General features: G+C 32.2%; 1 pseudogene; it reads left to right on the top strand.

The window, feature by feature from the left end:
- The first annotated feature begins 3,724 nt into the window (after window positions 1-3,724).
- LOC131034522 (cysteine-rich receptor-like protein kinase 43) lies at window positions 3,725-11,492 on the top strand (annotated as a pseudogene).
- The last annotated feature ends 11,864 nt before the right edge of the window (window positions 11,493-23,356 follow it).

Below are 23,356 nucleotides of genomic sequence, written 5' to 3'. Positions count from 1 at the left end.
CACATTGTAAATCATCAATACATCAAAACATACTAAAATAGAGAATAGAACGATAACTTAGAAGTAGAATACAATTATAACATGTGCATCTCTAGATTCATCGACAAACAAATGCCAATACCAATGCACATTTGCTAGAAGCAAATGGGAAGGGCACTACAATCCATATGTAGCTTCCAACCTTTCCCATAATGGAATTATTCACTTCTATGGGAGACGCCAGCACCTCCATAGGATCTGTAAAAAAGGAAGAGAGAAGTAGAGAGAAACCAACTTTGGGCACACCAACAAGAACGATATCCACTACAATAGGAGAAGACTCCGTCCCAATAAGAGTATGACAGTGGAGGACCATAGTAAAAGAAAAATGAGCTTGCATAAGAAGAATGGCAACCATACACAACAAAGCTCCTTTTAAAGAACAAGGATGAATAACTCACCAAGACCAAAATTATCCCTTCACCAAAAATAAAGAGCCCCGACCAAAATGGCTCCAGGATAAAAAGCAGTCCAATGACTCAAACTTGGGGAAACAAACATGAGTTCCACCAAGACCAGAAAATGGGGTATGGAAAGAAAGGCATAAAGGACAAGCATGCCGCATAGAGCTAACAATAACCTATCCCATAAATTGGAAAGGAGAACCTCAACCATGATAGCTAGTGACCATACGCTAGCAAATCTGCCAAAAGAAATACTTGAACTCCGAGAATAGAGAATATCTTGTGAGGATCTAATAGCCAAAAGAAAAGAGCCAACCACAACCAAATAGATAAATTTTCCATAATACTACAAGAAGAACCCACCATAGAAAAGGGAAAAATGGGTGGCATTATAAAAAAGAGAGAAGGGGACATCAAAGCCCTATAGTCTCTAGACCAAAACATGTGAAAATAGAAAGAAGAGAAAAATGATCACCACGAAGGGATCCCACATTGCCAGAAGCCACCACCATAAGAACTACCTTCAGTAATAAAGAAGATAGACTCATCCAAGAAGGACTAGAAAGAAATAATCCTCCCCTCCCATGTCCAAAAAAGAAAAAGATCCAAATGACCTCTGCAAAAGACATCTCTGCTAACTAGGAAGTGAAAGCTCCAAGAAAAAATAGAGACCCTAGAGCATAGCTATACAAACCCACATCATAGAAGAGAAATATTTTGCATAACAACACATGACCATTGCATCATCCTCAAAATCATCACCTCCATCATCTACAACCACTGCTATTCTTCCATCCAAATTCCTAGCTCCTCCCTTCAAATACTCGCTCACAAACTTTTCTCTCTTTCTCTCCACAAAAAAAAGCTATACTATTTTTTAATTTTAATTTTAATTTATTATTTTTTAATTATATTTTCTATGTTGGTATAAAGTTTTGACTATATAAGCATGAGAAAATCCCAAACCCATTACAAGTCAATCATCAACACAAAAATGATGATTCTTAGAAGGCATTAGATTAGAGAAAAAAGAAAACTAAGAACACAGAATAGACAAAAAAAATAAAAAATCCAACAAAATAATAGTAGACAACTACCTATTGTTGAGAGAATTTAGGGCCTTAATGGCTTGTGACTCTTTTTATAAGAACGGAAGACTATCTTCAAATGACAACTCCCTTAACTGAGCAGAGGAACTAGAAACAATATTAGCTTGATTGGGAGAGTAGGGTTTCTTTGACATGTATTCTGGTCTTTTATGTAGCTTTTGTTTGAGGCAACCATGAACTGAGAGTAACACGTCCCTTATCATTTGCTTCTGCTTTCATTTGACAAGTGCCTTCTATAAAACATCAATGATAGTAGCCATGCTTTTTACCTAGTCCTTGCAATAATAAATGATTTATTGAATGTTGTTCATTAGTGTCCTCTAATTCGCCTTCAATTTGGACATCTCCTCTTTAAGATAAATGTTCCTATTCTTAACCATTTGTTTCTTATTGTTTGGCACATCCATCTCAATTAACATCCCATTGTTAAATGTACCCACCAATTTTTTCATGTGCTCCCAAATTTCTTAATGGAGGGATTTCTCTAGCTAATTTTGAGCCTCCTTAAAAAAGAACTTCTCTAGGGTTTTGATTTTTTGCCTTTTCGGAAGAATATGAGCTAATTGAAATCTGGATATCTCCATATGAGTGTTGAAATATCTACACAACTCCTTTTTCTTCTTGGATCTTGATGCAAAATTTGCAAAAAAACTGACATTGCATCTTGCTCATGCAGTGAGTTTTACGAGGGGATTGGGATGGGTCATCACAATTGAGTTCAGAGTAGGGATGTTCAAACTAGGAAGAGGTGTGAAAGTAAAAACTAAAAGAGAAATATAGGAAATTTCCAACTAGTTAGGATGTTGGTATAAAGTTTATAGTTCTATAAGAAAATCATGTAATAGTATAGTTAGCTGCTTCTATAAAATCAATGGGACTGTCTAGCTTTAAAAATATATTATAAATCTTTATGGAAGTACGTACTTCTAAAGAGCTTCTCAATTTTCATTGTCCCACAAGTTTCTCCAAAATTCTTAATGATTTATTTTAACATTCACTATGCCTATAAAGTTTTTCAAACTACTTAACTGTAAAATACTATTAATATTTTCTTTAATAGCCACTTAAGTTTTCTAGGTTACCGTGATTCATAAGACCATGATCTTAATTTGAATCTAATAAGTCTAAGCTTTAGCAAAATTATATTTGACTTATTACCATGACAAATGAAATTAGAACGACTTCCAATTGATGATATGCTCAAAACTTTGATATCTCTATACATATGATTTGTTCGAGAGGTTGGACCAACCCTAACCATTTATCTTTCATATAATTTTTTGAGGAAAAAAAATTCCGTTTATGTACCTAATCATGCTTGTATTATCCTTTAATTAATCAATAGTGTAAAAATTATGATAAGAAAATTTTAAATTAAACTATGTTTGTCAACATATTGCTTGTAATCCAATCTAATTAAAAAAGTAATGATTATTGCAAATTCCACAAACAATTATGCTCATCATTATAAAAAACTGATTAGGTAGGTGTAATAATAAATTAGTAGTATTCTTCATTTTTTTTTAATTATTGATATATTTTTTTGTACATATATAATTATTTGAAATAAATCTATATAGAGATGTGAGGAAATGTGAGGAAATATCGTTCTTACCTGATTTTTTCAATTAAATTTTAAGATATATATTTAAAAATTGAAAATATTTGACAATGACACATGGAGCTAGAAGAGACTCAAACCCAAGACCTCTCATATAAAAAACTCGCCCTACATTCTGAAGTCAACCCTATTTAAATTGTTTAATAATTCATACAAGTTTTAAAAAATTACAGCCTATACATCAATATTTTAAATTGCTAATAGCTTTGGAAATGTTCAATGTTATAGATGTCTTGTAAAAACAATATATATTCTCATTACTTAATTCTTATGTTTTTTTATTGTTAAAAAAGAGAGAACGGCATTTTTATTATTTGATCGCACTGGTCGGGCTATGGTCAACACCCATTTTACCAACAACTAAGGTCATCAATTACGTTAAACCGTCCCTAAGAGAAGATTCCTTAAAATTGAACAAGTCAATACCTTCACATTACTTTGAAAACTCTGCCCTCTGCAAACATTCAGCTTAGCCACATCTCGCCACTCACCTTACAAGTTGAAAAAATCAATAGCATAGTTTCTGAAAGAATCCTGAAGGGGAGGACAAGATGCAGATCTCAGACCATGCAAAATATGCACAGATTTTCTGCGTCGTGCTCTTATTATGCATTGTTTTTAACGCAGCGTTAGATGTGTATATATGCACCGACAATAATCATACAAGCGCTAAGTTCAACAGTAATCTGAACACAGTTCTCAATAATCTTGTAAACAATACCTCATCATCAAACGGTTTCAATACATCTATTTCCGGGCAAAGTCCAGACGGAGCTTATGGTCTCCTCCAATGTTGGGAAGACGCAACCGTGGAGGAATGCTTCAACTGTTCACAAGATGCGAATACCAGCATTCACCGGCTTTGTGGAAATGCCCTAGGCGGTAGAACATGGCGAGAGAAGTGCTTCATACGCTACCAGAATTTTTCCTTCTTCGGAATACTTGATACACAGACAAGAGTTGCTTACAGGACAGATGAGGTCAAAGATCAGCCATACGTATTTACTGCCGCAGTTCTCAATCTTTTGACAAATCTTTCAGGTGAAGCGCTTCGATTCCCAATTCGTTATTCTTCTGGATCAACAACAACCTCTACAAATTATACGATATACGGTATGGTTCAGTGTTGGAGAGATTTGACTTATGTTGATGACTGCAAAAATTGCTTAGCAAATGCAATCCGTAACCTGTTAGATGCGACAGCGATCTCTACAGCTTTTGAGGGAGGAGCAGCCGGCTCGGGAAGTTGCTATGCTCGTTACGAAAAGTACCCATTCTTCAATCCTGCCCCTCCACAACTGCCTTTATCGCCTCTGATACCGGGTAATATGCATATCAACTTCCTTTTTGTCTAATCCAATTATCCTGGTATGATGACGAATTCCATAGAACAGGAATGTGATGACAATATGTAATAAATAATTTATCTGGAAGAGCTATAATAAACCCAAATCGAACATAATTCCTGCCGGTATATCCCATTTATGACAGCTATAGTTCATTTTAGTTATTTCTTGAAAATCCTTTAAAAAATCGGAACAGGGTTTATTTTGCTTTTGTGAATTTAACATTCTGCCAGAAGTTATCATGGTAGGGAATAAATTTTTTTAAAATACATAGAGTTTAACTGTTAGCCAGCCCTTCCAGGCCTTCCTTGAAAGTGAAGAATTCTAAATAAAGACTAATTCCCTGACGTCCCACAAAATTTTGAAACAGTTCATCTAAAGCATAACAGAAATTCTTACTCTTTTTTGGCAAATTTCATTAAAAATTATAAAAAAAATTCAAAATCAAAATAGTATAAAGATTCATATCTTTCTTTCCTTCTAATGAGTTCAATCCCTAGACCCACGACCTTGACCCCTACCACGACCATGTCCGCGACCACGACCCCTGCCACGTCTGCGACCTCGACCACCTCCATTGCATCTCTGCAGGCCTGTTGGTTCATCTCTACCTCCATTGACATATTATCGTTTTGCTATATTTGATTGTAAGTAATTTTTTATCATCGTTTGAGATCACTGAAATATCATCATCAGACTGTTAGAAAGTTCAAAGAACACAAAATTTGATAATTACAAACCCAAAAAAATATTAGAGAGGTTGGAAATGAAGAGGAGATGTCAGAGGTTATACATACCTAGCATATTTCGTTACTTACACTCAAATTGATCTCCCGTGCAGAAAAAACTTCAGACAAAAGAGATTTAGTTCTTGGTATTGTGAGGGGCTTGTTGGTGATGTTGCTGTTATGCCTATTTGCAATCCGAAGAAAATTCGGGTCTGCAGGATTATGGATACCAGCCCTCTTGAGGAAAGGTATCTTTGAGGCGAAATTTTATTGAACTTGTCTGACATTTGTATCAACAAAATTCCTTGCTAGTAAGGGTATCAGAACAGAAATCAAGAAATTTTTCTCTTCATTATCATCAAATTGTGGTTAGAAAATAAATCTTTTTAGTAAGATACAAAATTGTCATTTTTTCTCCTGTGCGTTATTTATCCAGAGAAACTAGATAGCGAGGTGCACTCAGACATTGGGCTGGAACAGAACATAAATTTTAATTTGGAAAACATCAAGATTGCAACCAGAAATTTCCATGAGATAACAAGCTTGGACAGGGAGGATTCGGCTCTGTATACAAGGTAACATAGCCTAACCGACCATGTTTCCTTGTTTGGATAGGAATATTAAATTGAACTGGGTTACTTACCCACTCTTTGTGTCTGTTTGAGCCTTTTTTTCTTTTTTAATAGATTTTTATTTTAGCTCACATTGGACAATAACTTAGGATGAAAATAATTGAATAAATGCCGAAGCTACAGAATTTGGGCATTATTTTATTTTTTTTATTATATTTTGCTCTGTTTTTGATAACAGAGCGTCCGCAGTTCAGGATTTAACGTATAATTATAAAATTCATCTATGCCATCTCATTGTTTATACGTATATTTGCTCAAGTATTTAGTCGGATATGTTACTTTTAGTTACTTCTACATACAGAAAAATGCCTATGCTGATCTTCTTGCTAATCATGGAACTGAGCTAAATGGGAGGAAACTAATCTGCGATAATCATTTTCAGTGAGAAGGGTTGATTTTGAAAGAAATTTACAAAATTGAAATTTAAATAAAATATTTTATTGATTCAAGAGATTACAAGGATTAGATTAATTGATGAATAATAAATTATAATTGTTTCATTATATAGAGGTCTATGTTCACTGAAAGTAAAAGAACTAAAAGCATAAATCGATGCAAATGAAAGGAATTACAAAATATTCCAACAATCCCCTCTTTATTTCAACAACAAATGAATTCAACACAAAAATAATGATATCTGATCTTCCTAGATTTTACAATAATAGCTGACTTTATCTCTTCTTCCAACTTGTGTGGGCTCCTCTCCTACCAGGGCGTGGCAATCTCATTTTCAATTGCATTTTACCTAGTTATTATTTCTTCAGATGTCCAGGTTTTCTTTCCTCATATAGCTTCAATTCTTTTGATAGAACACTATAAGCCTCTTTTAGGCTAGGATATAACGTCCTCACACAACATCATGTTGGTTGTTTCGACTAAATTCTATAGCTTTCACAAAATTTGTTATCTCCTTTATGAAAATAAATTATTTTAATCTGTAATCTTCCTACTACTTCAAACTTGGTAGTGCTAGCTTTGTTTCTTTCTCCTTCAACAACCTTAGAACTCAAGGGCTTCAAATTTTTCAAGTTGGTTTTAAACATGGCAGATTATACCAGATTGTCTTCAACTACAATTGCATCTAATGATTTCGTGAGTGTTCTGATTGCTTTCATACAAAATTGAAATGCAAATAAACTATTCTATTGATTCAAAATATTACAAAGCTTCCTCATCAAATGATCAAAGATCATATTAACTAATGATGAATGAATTACAATTCCCTCATTATATTAGAAATCTTACATTCATCTAAATCTTAAAAAATTTGCATTATTAAAATTTAAGAAAAAAATTAAAATAATTTTTACCAAATAAACATTATAACTAAAACTAAAATACTAAAAACATAAAACTATGTTAGTAGACTAAATATTTCTATAGATTAATTTGTTCACTAACAACTGTGTTTTACACCATAGATAATATTTGCCCTTCTCTATGTAACAAGTGCGGATTGTTGTTGTTTCATGCTGCTGCTCACAATCAGGGCATTTGGTGGCTTTGTGGCCTACACCATGTTTTTGTTTCATGGATATTTCTTGTTGGAAACAGTTCAAATTTAAATCAAAGATGTATTAGTCTTATAGGGTTAGTAGTTAAGTGGTAAAGTATTCAAGTAAAAAATGGAAGGTTCTATGTTAGAGTCCAACCTAATTCATGAAAAGTTCATCATGATATAAGAGAAAAAATAATTCACATCTAAACCAAACATAGGCTCCCTAATAGGGGCCGATAGTTCAGGGAGTAGCAAATGGGTGATTGTCAGTTTGAGTTCTAACTAGTCCATCAGAAGATCAACATGGTACCAGTGTGGAAATAAGCTACATCGAGACCAAAAATGAACTTATCCTAAAGAAACCAGTAGCTGAATAATAAAGCATTCTAATAGTGAATTTAAATTGTTCGATTAAATCCTAATTGATCCACAAAAAGTTCAACAGATCTCCACGTTAAATTTCTTCTATTTAAATGAATGAATGAGTGAGTGAATCAATAAAAAAAAGTTTAATGATATCCACCAGACCAAACAGTCTAAGAGTCCAAGAACAACAACATTAACATAATTTTTAATTTTTTTTTCATATCAACTCTTACTCTTCTATTATGAAACTTAACCAAAGAAAAAATGCCCTCCTCAAAAAATTTATTGAGACTACCCGCCTACAATTGCTGAAAATAAGACTAGACACCAAAATGTGCCACAAAGGGTAATGCCTGCACAGCATCAGCTGCCGCATAGCCTGCAGCATGGCCGTCCATGAACAAAAATCCATTACCCAACCCACAAACAATAGCTTGGCCACAATCGCGAAATGATGACCTTTGTTGTCTGATGAGAAGTATTCAAGAAATATAATTAGTGATATCATATTGAGAATAGAAGAGTAAGATTGTAAATTTAATTATCTAAATGAGTAAGAAGGATAGAAGTAGAGGAAAAAGGATGGAGCATAGAAAGAAGAAAAAATATTGGACGAATTATTATAATAAAATAAGTTACTAAAAATTTGATAATAAAATTGGTTCTTATATTATATATAAATGAGAAATAATGAGATGCAAGAATAGTGAAAAATGGCAACATAAGGTTAAAGGAGTAGTTGAATGGAGAGAATGTATAAAGAGACAAGATTGCATATATCATTAGTATTTTGTGTGCATGAATTACTATAAATCAATCCTATTTATTCTAAAATCAATCCTATTTGTTCAATTTAAGGATTAGAACAAAACAATGACATAGTAAGAAACCATGTAATATAACTATACATATTGTATCTGATTTATGCAACTGTTGATGGCAAATGATGATGCAATGATCTGTAATGTATATGGCTTAGCTTGAAACTTGAAACTTATGTGTTAAAATGAGTGATCTGTAATGTATGTTCGCCCTCCATAAAAATATCAGGGTTTTTTTTCCTTTTTTCTTTCAGCTCCCCCTCCTGATAACGCAGGAGTAATGTTTGCACCGTCAATGGTGGCGATCTTTTCGTTGGCAACACTGGTTTTAATGAAGATTCTCGGTATAGAAAGATCATAGAAATGGCTTGGCGGCCTTGAGTGTGGTTTAGATAATAAATTGTTAAACTAGATTTATTTTCATTGTGTGTCATATCTCTTTTCTTTCAAGAGGAATAAAACAGTCGGAATTTTATTGTGCAACTCTGTCTCATTGAAGAGTCGTGAGTCTGAAGACACAGTTCGTTATCCAATCTGTACTGGGTGATTATTAATTTCTTTTAATTCCATCATAGTGGAATCAGAATTAAAATGCTAATTAAGAAGTCAATTATTAGATTTTATTTTGTCAAATTTGAATTGTTATAGATTATTTAAAAAAATAAGTGAATAACTATAATATAAATGATAAATTGTAGGAGTTTTTCAATTGTATTCAATGATCTATTATTATAATGATGAGAAAAATGATGGAATATTGAGTGTGTTTCCAAAGATTGACATAAAATGTTATCTTTGTGATTGTGAAAAACTCATTCTTAAAAGAGAATGAAGTTAAAAGGATTTAATTCTCATAGTTAATGACAAATGTTAATGTGTCGTGGTCATTGATTGCATATGAGATTTGTGTATTGCAATTTGTAATAAATAAATTTTGTTTCAATGTATATATATAATTATATTAAAACATTCTTTTAACATAGGCACAAAATTTCAATGGTCTTTTCATATAGTGGTGAAGTTGAAAGGTTCACAAAATTTGTAATAACTTAATTATGTCTCAATATATATACTTATATTAACACATTTTGCTATTCACAAAAACCCATCTCTCATGATTATGATTGATTCACTTATCACTTATTGGATCTATACAATAGTTACAAAGATAAGGGTTTAAGATGCAATCGCCAAATAGATATGACCTTTGTGCTAGTTGTTTGGCTCTTCTTCTACAGCTTTATCTGCTTTTTCTTGATAGTGGCTGCTTCTTGTTTTTTATTCTTACTGGAGCATCTCTTAACTTCCGGCTGCTTGTAATTTCTTTGTCGTTTGAATTTCTGTGTGCTAGCATTCTCTATATCAATCTTAATGATTATATGCTTATAATCATTTGAGAGCTCTTTCCTTTCAATTAATGGACCAAATAAGTTTCAAGCAGTATTTTACACAAGTTAGAGTTCCGGAATTCGTTACATATTTATGGACTAATATAAGCATAAGATTTATGTGTTTTCTTTTATATAAGGGTATAATGCCAAATGGAGTACAAATCGCAGTAAAGAAACTTTCTGTTCAATCAACGCAAGGGAAAGAGCAGTTTCTAAACGAGGTTAAGCTGGTCGCGAAAATTCAACATCGTAATCTTGTGAAGTTACTTGGATGTTGCGCAGAGGGATCAGAACGGTTGCTTGTTTATGAGCACTTGGTTAATAAGAGTCTCGACAAAATAGTATTCCGTAAGTTTGTTTCTTTTCAATTTGAAATGATTTTCATACAATATTTGTTCTTCTCTGATTAAATTAAGTGAAAGTCATTTTTTTTTTCATTTAGAGTGATTTATTTGGATGAGTGGATATAGATCCGCAACGAAGTAAACTGCTTGATTGGCCAAAGCGTTTAAAGATCATTGTAGTAGCCCGTGGGCTTCTATATTTGCATGAAGATTCTCATCTTCGGATCATTCATCGGGATATCAAAGCAAGCAATATTTTGCTCGATGAGAAAATGGAGCCAAAGATATCAGATTTTGGCTTAGCAAGATTGATTGGTCAAGATGAGAGTCATGTTGAGACAAGGCTTGCAGGAACATAGTAAGAATTCTAGTATTGCATCACACAGATTTATGTCTAAATCACATTAGTTTATAATATCTTTAGAATTTGAAAAGATGTAGTGGCTTGTTGGGTGAAAAGTTATTACTGGTTTTAAATTTTTAATATTTTAAGCATTTGTTTGAAAAAAATAAAAAATATAATTTAAGGCTTTAAATATTTTATTCAATGTGATTTATTTGTTTCAAGTCTGATTATATTTTTAATGGTTATGCAGTGGTTATATGGCACCAGAGTATGCTATGTTAGGTCAACTATCTTGTAAAGTTGATGTGTATAGCTTTGGAGTTGTTATTTTAGAAATTATATGTGGAAGAAAAAATACTGATAATAGATTGTCCCCCCAATTTCAAAGCTTGATAGAATGGGTAAGATAAAAGTACGAAATTTTCATATAGTTTATTTCCCAAAGTTGTTTATCTCATGAAGATGAGTATGCATCATTCTTGTGTAGGTATGGAGATCTTACAGTGGAGGAAAGATTATGGATGTGATTGACAAAGAAATAATGGAAAGCTTCTCTAATGAACAAGTTTCAAGATGCATTCATGTGGGTCTTTTATGCACACAAGCATATGCATTGGTTCGCCTAGCAATGACTAGTGTATATGCAATGCTTTCAAACTCTTCAATAACCAACTTACAAAATCCCATAAATCCTGCTTATGTCACTATTGTACAAGAAGATGTTCCATCACCTAAATCTACATCAACATCTAGAATTGGGAGCACAACTTCAACTACTTCATCGACCATTGAATTGATCTACCCATCTATTAATGATGAAACAATTACAGATTTGGGTCCTAGATAGCCTCATTTATTGTTTACACTTTAGAATATTAGTATATTTAATATCAAGAATGTAGTGTACTTTACACTATTAAAGTATGCGATATTTTATCATAGTTCAATTTCATTGTAAATGAGTCAATGAGTAGTATATAATATCTCCAATTACATTATTTACTAATATATAATTTTATTTTTGCGACTCATAGATTTCAATACTTAGCAATTGAAAAAAACATCTTCTCATAAATTATGATTAGATTAGTAAAAAATAGATATATTTGCTACAATTAAATACAAGCATTTATGAACTATATAGTAGACCACTAAAAATTTATTATTTGTTTTTGTGTTAAGAATTATAGATTTGTGAAAATACATATCCAAACTAATTATCGCAATGAACTAGAAATCAGTTTATCGTGACACTAAACAAGACACCTATCAAATATAATAAAATGAAATTGAAATAGTTGTGAAAATATCCATAATTATAACATAGAAATGATCATCTCAGCTCAAAAAAAATTTGAAAACTAGATCCATTGTAGTGATCTTCATTGTTCAAATCCTTCGAAAATCAGTTTTAAATTCCTAATTGTCAAATTGATTTAAGCTTAAATAACATTCCCAAAATTCAAATTAAGTGCCTCCATTCACTAATTTAATGATTAAAATCCAAAGGTTCTTTTCTTCTAATCTCTAATGATAGCTAAGAAATAGGTCCAACCTAATTGAGGGAACAAATAATAAAATAAGCATGGAGATTGCTCAAATACCCAACTTTCCCTTCAAAATAAATTGTTTAAATGTGTTCAAATGCCAACACCACATAGTGGGATTAAATAAGAGATAATTTTTTTATTAAAAAATACCCCCACCTTAGGCACCCACATTTTGAAATCCTATATTGTGGGTGGCTGCAAGAAGTTGAGTCCCACTTTTGGGCAAAAACTGGAAGTGTTTTCCCTATTTCTCAAATTTTATGTTGATTGATGTCAAAATTTGAGGCACTTAGAGATTGAATCTTGGAAAACTTCAGTAGTAGAAAATGTAGTACTCGGAGTCTAATTTTCAAATATGTAATTTTTTTCAATACCCACATGGTAGAAATTGCTTTTTAGTAGGCATGTTTAAAAAGAGCTTTTTCAAAATATTCGTTTTAGGACCATACCACACATGTGTACGACCACCATATTTTAATGTAAATAAATGAATTTTTGCAAATACTTCTAGGAAAATATACCTAAGACACAAAATATTAATTGACTATAAAGTACATTTTCAAAACATCTAGTGTACGACCACCATAATTTGATGAAAATTGCATATTTTAATTTTTTTTTGTTTTTAATCTTCAAAAGAATTGTATGTAGATTGATATCATGTAATTTATTTTCCAAAATACCTAAAAACAAAAAATTTATTAAATTTTTACTGAACCTCACTATTTTATATTTAGGTACCACTTTTGATTAATAAATAATGCAAAAATAGTAAAAATAATCATATCACTATGAAATTTATATTTTTGAAATTAGGACACTGAGAAATCTAATGGTTTTTTGTTTCATCAAAACATACAATGAGGAAGGCCTTCAAAAAATTATGACAAGGTAGAAATCTGGTATTCCAGTGCCTTAGCCATTTTTTTGGAGGTCCAAGCATAAGCTTGGTCCGACCAAGCCTAACCTGAAGCCAAAACTAAGGCATAGGTGTGTTTCCTGCTCCATCTTTTATGAAATGGGCACCCATTTTGAAACTTGTAGCATTTTACGAAACATGTGCTCGTTTTTAGAAACGTGTACCCATTTTTAGAAACATGTGCCCATTTTTAGAAACGTGTGCCCATTTCTAAAAATTGGACACCCGTTTCTCTATTGCGGTCTAATCTTAAACGGGCACCCATTTTTCAAAACGTGCACCCATTTTATTTTTATGAGTCGGGGCCCCGAAGCTAAATGGGTGCCCCCGTTTCTTAAAAAATGGGCGCTCGTTTCTAGCGGCAAAATTTTTTTCTCACGGATTTCTATAGAATTGGAACCTATCTTTTTGCACCCACCCTAGTACAAGATCCCACTGTAAAAAATAACTTTAAATGGCTACAAAATAAAGGCATAAAATAAAAACACACTTAAAGGTTATATAATCCTTTTCCAAAGCCCACGAGAAATGGGGAATGGGCTTATAAAAAATCATGGATATTTTTTATATTGTTTTGTCAATTAAGTAATTTATTTTTGGATTCATTAAATTGTAATATTTCAATTCTTCAACTTTTTTTTTCAAACACCTGTCATAGATGTTGTGTTCAAAATTAGCTCTCCTAAATTGTTCAAATATGAGAAGTCTTTGTAAGGTACAACTTTTAATTAAGATCACCATTTTAGTCATTACACTATTGCAGATAGAGTAAAATATGTTGTCATTGATGTCAACCCATTGTTGTTTTGTCATTGATGTTAGTTCATATGAACAAAGGGAGTATAACACTGATAACCCTTAACAAAAGTAAAGTGAAGACAAGTGCAGTTATGCCATCCACATATCATCAGTATGGTGAAACTAAAATTTGCGGTAGTATGGATGATAAATATCTAGCATTGCTAAATGTTGTCATTGATTCCAAATTTGTGGAGTTGTTCAAAGATGCTTTATAGAAATGAAGTGATGGAGGAGACAAGGAGTAAGGTCCATTTGTACATAGTTGTACCACATAATGAATATTTGTTAGAGTTAGTTAGTTTTGAGTGGCTAAAGTATGATATGGGGATAGGTACACATGTTTGAGTATGATTTTCATCTATTGATAGTGATACCTTATCATTTTTGTGTACCAAATTCAGTGGTATGATCTAAAAATTGTCTAAGCCATAAACAAAGTATATTTTAAAAAAGATACACAATATTTCAAGATCTCCTATGCAAAAAGAGATATAGATTACTGCATAACAGACAATACTAAGGTAGAGTACAATGCATCATGTTACATATTCAATTGCTAAACAATATTTTTTCAAGTGGCTTTGAGTACATGTTAACTAATATCTAAACAATGATTTATGTAGGTTTTAGATGATTTGGTATACTGTATGTTCATTTTCCAAGGTATGAAGACAATACACTAAAGTTATACACTCAATTTCTCTACTATGTTAGTAGTTAAATGTTGGTGTCTACAAGGAATGAGATAAATTCATAAAGAATTATTTATAGATGTTTAACAAGTCCTAAATACTCATGCTCATATCTTGATCTCCATGTTGATGTCCAAGTCTCTCTAGTATCAATATGAGTCAAATCAGTTTGATTCAAATATTAAGTGCTTGAAAGGGTGACTTGGCATACTAGAATGATTTACACTAGATGTTTGGCCTATGTTTTAAGGGGAGTAATGTGTGCTAGACGTGTTTAGATTATTTTGGAACAATTTTTTGATCCCTAAAAGGTTCACACCTTTGAAGGGAAGTCCAATTTAAGTTTCATAAATGTTAGACCTTTGATTTAATTTTTTTATCTATGAAACAATCTCTAGGAATTTAGAAGTTGGATCTTTGCTTAGAGAGTGAATAGAAAAGGGAGAAAGGAAAATAATGGAAAAGATAAAGTAAGATGATATACCAAAAGTAGAGATTTTACAACTCTTTAATTCCCTTTTTGTGGGAATCACAAAGAAACATCGATTGTCAAAAGTGAGCACATCATTATACAACCCTTCACTATTGAGAGGATAATTGAAAGCACAAAGTGAATCAAACATAGGGATATCTTTCAAATAAAAAAGTAGAACAATTATTATTAAAAGATTATTTCTTAGGGGCATAAACTAATTTTTAATCTAATAAAAATAGTAGAGTAAAATCCACTATACATGAACTATTATCCATAGATTTAAGAGGAAATAGAGAAGCTAAAAAGAGTATACAACAACTACCTCAAAATTAAAATGACACAAACCATGTTGCCAACTTAAGTAGAGAAAATGAAAGGAAAGTAAGTGCATATTATAGTTCCCACCTTAATAACAAACATGCTAAGGTCGGATCATAGATGTAAGATAATAAACTTAGAAACATTATTTATATTTTTTATTAGAAAGGGATTACAAAAATCCTTTTTTTTTCCAAAAGTCTTGAAATCCTATTATAGGAATGCCTATGGGATTTTAAAGAGACCATTCCTAAGGATGGGAATGAATTTTTTAACTAAATTCTCCTTTGCATACTCATGGTATGTTCATCAAATCATGATGATGGTTGTAACTATTCGCAGATGCAGAATTTTTTGCATTATTATCTCTCCTTAACTCTAGGCATGAGAACCACCTATATTTTTAATGATCTGAAGGCAAACGTCTTCAATGGCATGTAGTTTATTATAAAAAAAATTGGCTTCTAATTTTGTTTTAGATCCATTGGGCATTTAAACTCATTCTATCTTCTACCATCCAATAATGTGCTTGTGTTTCCTCATTAAATCAAGGGCTTGTGAAATATCCACTTAGCAGACAAGTAATATTTTTTTCCATGCTTGTTTGAAAACCTTTCATAATATTTATGAACCCACACATGTTTTAGACACATGAAATTTCTTAGGAACTGCATGTAGAAAATATCAATTATATGTAGATAAATATTAAACATAGGAATAAAAACATTGAAATAATAACAGTGAAGAGAATATTTAATGTGGTTCACCCAATCTTAGGCTACATCCACCAAAAAGAGAGTCCAATTTTATTATCTAGTAAATAAAAACTGATTACAACCAAAAATCCCTTTGCAACTCAATATTGTTGCCCCTTGACCCCATCTTGGGGGTGCTTCCCCCAAACCCCCATCGAAAAATATGGGGGGAACTGCATCGATAGAAGTAGGGAAAATTTAACATCTGAGTCTAATTAGGCTCCATATAACAACAACATTTTAGTGTGGCTTCACTAATACATTTGGCCTAAAATTCCGACGAAGGTTTTTGACGGAGAAGGTATATTGTGAACAAATTTGATTTTTTTTTGAAAAATTGCCTGCATTCATCAAAATTCCAACGATAATTCAATATCTATTTTTGACTGAGAAGGAATTGGCAATGAAATTTGTGTTTTTTTAGAAAAAGTGCCCGCATTCGTCAAAATTCTGACGACTGCGGATATTACTTTAAAAAAAAATACCAAGACATTTCAAATCATTTTTGCGACCTCTTCCCAATCTCATGTTGCCGCCCCAGTAGTGTACTCCAGGTTTTGGATGAGGCAAGTGAACCATTTTGACCCATTAATGCCAACTCTAGGCATTCTCGGCTCATGGAATAGGGTTTGCAAAAATGGGAGCAATGTCGGCTCATGGAATAAGGTAGGTGTAAAGCACTGTCAACATCCCCCAGCCTGTACGAAAATAGAAGCAATGTTGGATCATGGAATAGGGAATTCTCTTGGGGGCTAAAGACTAATAGGCTTCATTCCCCTTCTTTCATTCATTAGTATCGGTCACCCATCTATTTTGCACCTGCAGATAGTGATGTTTCTGATTCTCCATTGGCCTGGGCACAGGTGTAAAGCTCTGTCAACATCCCCCAGCCTGTGCGAAAATGGGAGCTTTGAAATGGCACTCCGACTATTTGATAGACTGCCTCATAGAAATTGGAAGTTTTGGAACAAGGTATGAACATCTATCATAGGATAAATAATAGAGAAATTTTCTCACATGTTGTAGCTGCAATTGCCAGGGTACATGTTTTAAAGATGTTTAATATAATAGAATCAACATTCCAATGGCTATTTATTTTTTAAAATTTGGATATCGTATTCCCAACTGATGTCTGTTTTCATGAAACTATTCCTTTAGGCAAGCAAAAAAAGCCTGAAAAAACTACACAAGGCTTAAACCATAGAAAATCTCTTCATTACTAAAAAAACTTATTCATACTTGAAAAAATTATTCACACCTAAAACATTGTACATGCCTAAGACATTAATCACAACATCAAATAATATTCATAGTGTAATTAAACACTATTCATGTTTAAACTATTGTTCATAGATACATTTAACCTCAAAAATTACTCTAGAAGCTCTTGAGTCCAAATTTATTGTTCTCTATACGAATTATGGTGTTTGAAATCTATTTATTATGATTGTGTAATATCCCTTGTCCAATGATGACAGAAAAAAAGGAATATTCGATGTCGAATCTACAAGAGTCCTCAAAAAATGGGTGTATGATGATGCAACCTCAAATTCCTCTTATTTCATATCTTAATCAAACAAATGCCTCATTGACAGTCATAAATACATGTTATAGGTAGATAATGTAAAATTACATGGACTGTCACAATAATGTATCAAAATCAAACTTCACTAGATTATTGACATTTCGTCAGACATGTAATGCAACCTCTGAAAACATATTACAGCTACAAGCCCATTCAAATCTTATTATAAACCAGTTCCAATGCAATCATAGGATCTTTACATAGACTGACTACCAAGAGATATGCTACTAATTTTTTGAAGACATTAGACAGTCACTAATTGAAGCATATATCTCAAAATTACAATGATACAAGAGGTCTGAAGAACCTGATTAAGCTATGCCCAAGTCTGGCGATGTAAACACCAACATTATTCATCCAAAATAAAGCCATGTTAGAGTTATGATCTTTAATACTTTCTCTTAGACAAGAGATAAAATTAAAAAACCACGTGGTTACTACAATAAATTTATTTTCTTATTTAAAATATAAATAATTACATTAGATATATATTCCATATAAAGAAAAGAAATCATGAAAATCATTCGTGTCTTAAATAATGAGATCAACAACTAAAAATGGGAAAATAATATCCTAATTACGACTCCCTAATTAGTATAAGATACTATTTCCAATATTATACTAAGGATAAATATTCAAAAAGTATAATAATTACACTAATACATATATCACTCTCATGCCTTCCTTAATTTGATATAAGGTCCCTCTATCCAAATATGAAGTCTCAAGGGAGTTGTATGTGTCAATTATTCAAGCTTCTTCTAAATCTATTCAAACCTCTTCTTCCAACACATCTCTTGATGATGGTTGAGGATCTTTAAACTTTGAAAATATGAATGAACACACTCCTCTATACATGATTTAAATACCACATTTAATTATACACATGGATGCATTGGACATGATTTAGGATGTGTGCAATGAAGTGTGGAGGTTCATGAGAAATATACATTACATTTTTTTGAAGAAGATTTAGGTTTCTATCCTCCTCCTTTGTTGACATTCCCTCCCCCATTGTCTAATATACCTATGAAATTTCCAACAACTTTTAATCACAACAAGAGATAATTTTGTATGAGTTTCTTAAATCCAACTTTATCACTCTCCCCTTGAAAAATTGAAGAAAAAACCATAAACAAAATTAGGACAATCATTTTCTCAAGCATCATCAACTATTCCACTAATGAATGTCATGATTTGGAGATTAAAATTCAATAGCTTATTGTAGTTATAGTAACATTTAAATAATAGGTGACAATGAGTTATATACTCATCACATCCCTTCTAAATGACATTTATAACCTATTATGTTTTTATCTTGCTATATGACATCGGTAGATTAATTACCTATTAGGGGCTCATTGTCATTCATGGTACTATTATTTCATGTGCAATCATACTTGGGAGGAAACATAATAGCCTAATTCTTCTTGTCTCTACATTGTGGAGCAAGAATAATAGTTGTCAATTGTTCCTCTTTTTTAAGGATCCACTTTACCTTTGTTGATTTTTATCTTTTATAACTTGATATCCTTTCTTGCATAGAATTGTCCTCAATCCAAATTCTCTCCTTTCTTGGACGTGTGTGTTCCTTTATTAGGACCTCTTTAATTGTTTTGTAGGCAAATAAACAAAGACATCAACCTCTTCTCTTTACTTATACACAAAATGGCTAATTGAAACCACTTCATATACACAAAATGTCTCCTTGCATTGATTGAGCCTAAAAAATGTGACACCCTTGTTCAACAAGGGTTGATACTCTACAACACGATTCCTATCATTCATGAGCTAAAGGTAGTTGCTTTCATGCTCAATAAAAATATGATCAAATTTTTTTGTAGTTTCTCCACCATCATAATATATTTTTCCTATTGTTAACATCATACATCCTCATGCTACTCTGGTAATTCATCGGGCTCTTCAACTTATTCACTCTTTATATGCTAGTGACTACCTTCAACTTATGAACCTTCAAATAAATCATCATAATGACCACTTCACTATCTTGTGTTGAATTACAATCCTTCAACTGGACTGCATTGTATAAGAATTTGGTGTGGATCTTTTATTCTTTCTGTACATTAGGAAATCGGAAATCTTCAAAGCATATATAAAAACTAATCTAGCTCAATCACGAAAACTAAAATGCAATGATCTATCCTAAAACACACTCAATAGAGACATGAAATCAAAACATTCAATACTAAAGATTATGCAAACCAAATATAGATTTGAATGCTCCTTCATGCGGCTCCATTGTCCTTCTTTCTTCTCCAAATAGCCTTTGTTTGTGGATCTCACCTTCAAGTGCATACACCTAATGTGAAAGCAAGATTGACATTGGCACAAGAATACTCGAAACATGATTGACTCGAAAAAGTGATTATCTGATTATCTGATTCTGTGATTCTATGATTCTGTGATTAGATTGGGATTGAAGAAATTCATCCAATTTATAGAGAAATTGGAGAAAAAGACCAAATTAGCATGATTCAATTCAAATGGAAATTGCAAATCAAACATGTCAATTATGACAAATTATGACAAATCATGCACCTTCTATGCAAAATTTGATTGATTGATAATTCATGACAATTTATGACAAATTTCTATGTCAAAATTGATTGATTTTCAATTATGCCAAATTATGAGAAATTGAAATGTCATTCCCATGAAATTAGGAGATGAAATAGGAGGGAATAGAAATTAGAAATTAAGAAATTAGAAAATTAATGAAAAATAGGAATTAGAAATTAGGTAAATTAATTAATAATTTGTCATTTATTAATTAATTCACAAAAAGAGGAATAATTAGCCAATTAAATGAATATTTAATTGTGATGAGAAGACTTAGGATAAATAAATAATTTATTAATCCTAGAGGAAGAAATGACACACAAGGTTAAATGATTAAATCATGAAACCCTAGAAAATGAATTAGCAATGCGAGAATGACAAATAGGTCTTGATTGAAGATAATTAATGTCGATCATGATTTTGAATTGATAAATGACCAAAGCGATAAATGATTTGATTGATTGACAAACTAACCGAGATTGATAAAGAGACCAAATTGATAGGCGCCAATTGACAAGGAACAATGACTAATTGATCCAAATTGATATGATTGAGAAGGACAATGATGATCGATGACAAATCAATTACAAAATGACAAAATTTGACAAGAGGACAAGGATCGATGACAAAATGGATTGCAAAACGACGAGATTGAAAATGACCATGATCGATGACAAATCGATTGCCAGATGATAAGATTGATAAGAGGACAACGATCGATGACAAATCGATCACCAGATGACAAAATTGATAAGAGGACAAAACCCTAATTAGGATTGACGATGTCCAAAATGAGCACGCACATTGATGTGACAGGATAGGATTGACCAAAATCATGACTGAAGATTATTGTCAACAAGATTGAATTCAAAAGCGAGACGATAGAAGAATGACTTGATGCTCACAAATGATAAAAATCAAGTGCAAATCATAGGAGAAATGTTAATGCGATGCAAAAACCTAAAATGAGGCAATGCGCAAATGTTAAAGTATGACTCCGCAAGCGTTGACCATTTTTAGGTGTCTACACTTTCCTTGATTTGCCATTTTTTATTGTTCCACCCCACAATTTTGTATTTGAGGTTGTAAAATAGTTGCTCTATAGAGTTTTTAATCTCTCTACATTATTTTGGTTGCCTTCATTTAAATAATGTAATATTTCCATGATTTCAAAAAATAAATATTTTAGGAACAAGGTTTGATATGCATATATTTCTTATATACCAGCACAACAATTGAATGTTGGGGGTGTTATGTATATTTTAATACAGACATTTAAATTATAGAAACCCTTTTTATAAAATCTTAGAACTAATTATAACACCAAGAAGTAGGGTTATTTTAGAGATTTTGGAAGTAACTACACATGAAATTTTGGGTGCCTTTGAAAAGAAAATGGTATGATGAAATTTTTGGGAATAAAATAGATGAAATGCACTCCATACTATTGCTGCACAATATTTTGGTCTATGATATTTTAAAAATAGTAAAGGAAGGTGTATGGAACAACCAAATTCTTATCATTATATATAATGAATATTTAAAGATCCTTTTATGATGTGTAGGTTGAGAATATTTTATGAAAGGTCCCTAAATGAATACACTTTAAACTGATTTTAGCAATGACTATCAGATGTAGATAAAATGAATGCTTTTTGGATTAGAATGGTACACATAATCTACTATCAAAAGGTTGTCAAAAATTCTTGGGACTAGGAGGTGTGAACTGGCCTACTCTTCTACTTTTCATGCCATCAAAATTTGAGTTTGATTGTCATCATTTACTCTGCCAAATTCTTCACACGTAACTCCTGAATCAATTTACTAAACACAAAATGATGAAAATAGGTTTGTTAATGGGGGATTTCCTAGGTCAAATAGGTTTGAGTATACCTTGAAGTGTGCAATATGGAAGGTTTGTATTTTTAATCTCCTGCCCATTTCTTAATTTAAAAGATGATATCTTTATTAAATATCTCCTCTATTTTTGGAGGTAGACATCTTTAGGAAAAGTTCTCTTCCTCCCTTTTTAAAATCATCCCTTTACACTTGTTGAGAAATATCTCTTTTACAACTATCTCTTCCTTTCTTATAGCAATGAGGCATGTACAAGGATCTTTCTTCCTAGCTTGGAATGCATGTATGCTTATTAAGGGTATCTTCTTGGTGTTGAAGGTGCTTATCCTTGATCGCTATCTACCTTAAGATATCAACCTAGAGGTATGTTGACATCTTAAGGGGAGGCATATGAGGTCTCCTTTTTTCTTGTGTTAATTCATTAATGTTATATCCTCAAACTAGAAGTATTGTGTTACATAGCACCCCCTAGGGAATGGTTATTATTTTTTTGAGATTCGTTACTTGGAATAGCATGGATTAATTCTAGTGTGATCATTGTTGTTGTTTACACCTTTGCAAGTGTTGGTTATTATTGTTGTTTGTGTTTTATGTCACTACAACAACCATTTTGTAGTATATTTTTTGGATTGCCTTGCAAACAAATAGTTTTGTTTGTTAATCTTCTCTATCATGGATCACCTAGCATAACACAACTTGCTAGCCAATGAAATCCATGATGTAGCATGGATCACCCAACATTACACAACTTTTTAGCTAGTAGTATTCACGTTTCTTATCTTTTCTCTTATCATATGACTAATAGTAAGCATCTCCTTAGTAGACCTTGAAGTCATATCTCTTCTCTAGTGACAAAGCATTCAAGTAGCATTGTTGGGACTAGGAGGTGTGGATCGACCAGATCCTCCACTTGTCAGATGTAGACAAAATGAATGTTTTTTGGATAAGGATGGTACACAGAATCTACTATCAAAAGGTTGTCAAAAATTCTTGGGACTAGGAGGTGTGAACTAGCCTTGTCAATGAGGACTTAAAATTGAACAGAGGTTGAGGAAGGAGTTGAAAATCCAGATTTCAAGATGATGTGAGTAGAATCAAAGTGGGCACAAAGAAAAACATGCCTAGGGGATATTTAGGATGGGACATACTAAAGTGGGCATCAATGTCTCAAGATCAGAT

This window comes from Cryptomeria japonica, chromosome 11 (genome assembly GCF_030272615.1).
Source record: "Cryptomeria japonica chromosome 11, Sugi_1.0, whole genome shotgun sequence".
Classification (NCBI taxonomy): Eukaryota; Viridiplantae; Streptophyta; class Pinopsida; order Cupressales; family Cupressaceae; genus Cryptomeria; species Cryptomeria japonica.
The sequence above is the reverse complement of the archived record's forward strand: the minus strand, read 5'-3'. Positions and strand labels throughout refer to the sequence as shown.